The 2,304-nt window shown below is 39.6% G+C and overlaps 1 long non-coding RNA gene across 1 annotated transcript; it reads right to left on the bottom strand.

Moving 5' to 3' along the window:
• Window positions 1-261: 261 nt before the first annotated feature.
• Window positions 262-2,304, bottom strand: LOC124033454. Its single transcript, XR_006838390.1, has 2 exons — window positions 1,834-2,304; window positions 262-1,793 (listed from the first exon to the last, which is right to left on the bottom strand). It is a non-coding gene; the product is annotated as an uncharacterized LOC124033454 (long non-coding RNA).

Here is a 2,304-nt window from a genome sequence, read left to right as displayed (position 1 = left end):
TATATTCATGTTGTTACTGTAGAATATGTATAGTAGTTACTGTAAATTACTATATATATATATTCATGTTATTACTGTAGAATATGTACAGTAGTTACTGTAAATTACTATATATATTCATGTTGTTACTGTAGAATATGTATAGTAGTTACTGTAAATTACTATATATATATTCATGTTGTTACTATAGAATATGTACAGTAGTTACTGTAATTAGTTGAAATAATAGACACATTGCAGTAATAAATAGCGTAGTCAACATCTTTGGAATCACAATATTTATCATATCCAGGTTCATACAAATACATGCTCAATAATAATTTGAATATTAACAACAATAACAAAGCTACAAGGCTCAGGTCTTTTGTTTTAATGCCCCCTTTACACACATGACAGAATAATGCTTTAAAGGCCCAGTGCAGTCAAAAATGTGATTTTCCTTGTGTTTTATATATATAATGTACGCACTAGTGAGGTTGGAACAATACTGTGAATTATTTTTTTAATGACGATAATGCCCTTTTTAGCGTAAGAGCTGTTTGAAGAGACCGCATCAAATGTCTGACTGTTTTTGGATGGACTTTTGGCCTGCCTGGTGACATCACGGTAAATGAGTGAATAGACCAATAAGAAAGAGAGTTCCAAACCTCTCTGCCAATCACAGCTAGTTTTCAGTTTTCCCCTCCCCACTCAGACCACTCCCAACTCAGACCACTCCCCTCCCCACTCAGACCACTCACAGACAATCCTAGCAAAATTCTTACTTGAGAAATTGCTCTTTGATAAGGAGCAAGTTTTCTTTCATTTTGTACCTTTTTGATTGAAAGTAATCCCAGTAAGGTACTTTATCAGAGATGATTTAATCAGATCTTTAACTCATGCATTACATTCCAAATGGCACCCTATTCCCTATATAGTGCATTACTTTTGACCAGGGCCCTATGAGCCCTAATTCAAAAGTAATGCACTATGGGCCTCAATCAAAAGTAGTGCCCCTATATAGGGAATAGTGTATCATTTGAAAATCAGCCATGGAAACCCACAGCTGACTAGTCAGTACGTAAGAGAAAAGTACAACTCATATAATCATGTCGGCTAATAAAGAGCAACAGCGGCGCTCTACAGCCAGACATTTTTCCCAGGGACTTTAGCGGTGAGCGTATTCATGGTAAAACCTCTGAAAATGTCCGCGTAAAATGGCCCCCTTTTTGTTGTTTACAATCTGTTATAGTATGCTGCGCTACAACACTCCTTGAATCGCGGCCAACGTACAGTATGTAATTACACTTATAGAAAAGGTTCAAAACAGAGCATTAAATCAATTAAACTACTAATTCTGGCAATAATTATCAAGAACACACAACATAATATATATAAACACAACAATCAAAAACATGTACAGTATTTACAAAGACATTAAAAAGGATTTTGACTAACGGTCACAGAACATCAGGAAGAGAAAACTGTTCCAGACCCTCAAGCCCTTATTCACTATGTAACAAAAACACAGAAAGGAGGATAGAGAGTCAAAGTAACACCCCAATGTCTGGTCCTTCACTCATAGCGCTTCCCCCCCCCCCCAACCCCAACACCTACATCCGAGATTAAGTCACGTTCAGGAATCTTTCTCCTGACACGGGGAAGAAACAGGAATAACGGCTCCATTGAACCCTGCCCCAAATCATCTATTGACGTCTGCCCATTTAATAATATGTACAACACATTAGTAACATCTGTAATAAACACAACACAGCATCCCTGTGTGCGGCTCAGCGGCTCCGAGCTTGCAATACCTAAGGTCATGGGTTTGATTCCCGCCGGGGCCACCGATACCTAAGGTCATGGGTTTGATTCCCGCCGGGGCCACCGATACCTAAGGTCATGGGTTTGATTCCCGCCGGGGCCACCGATACCTAGGGTCATGGGTTTGATTCCCGCCGGGGCCACCAATACCTAAGGTCATGGGTTTGATTCCCGCCTGGGCCACCGATACGTAAAACGTATTCACGCTTCCAACGCTTTGGATAAAAGCGTCTGTTACGTGGAATTATAAAAACTCGCAAAAATAACACAGACGATGGATCCCTGTTCAGAAATAATCCTCAGGACACTATTATATATATATATAATCGTCTCTTTGTTAGCCCCTGTATGTATTCAGTCACATCTTACTAACCACCAACACAAAAGACCATTTCACACTCGATCACAGGAAAGAACAGTGTCGAGGGAAAGATTTCAGTACAGTCATGTTGACCCCTCCCCTTCATGTAGATGTTGAAATGAGCTCCTCCCCTTTAGGTA

Source organism: Oncorhynchus gorbuscha, linkage group LG01, assembly GCF_021184085.1.
Source record: "Oncorhynchus gorbuscha isolate QuinsamMale2020 ecotype Even-year linkage group LG01, OgorEven_v1.0, whole genome shotgun sequence".
NCBI classification, from domain to species: domain Eukaryota; kingdom Metazoa; phylum Chordata; class Actinopteri; order Salmoniformes; family Salmonidae; genus Oncorhynchus; species Oncorhynchus gorbuscha.
The sequence above is the reverse complement of the archived record's forward strand: the minus strand, read 5'-3'. Positions and strand labels throughout refer to the sequence as shown.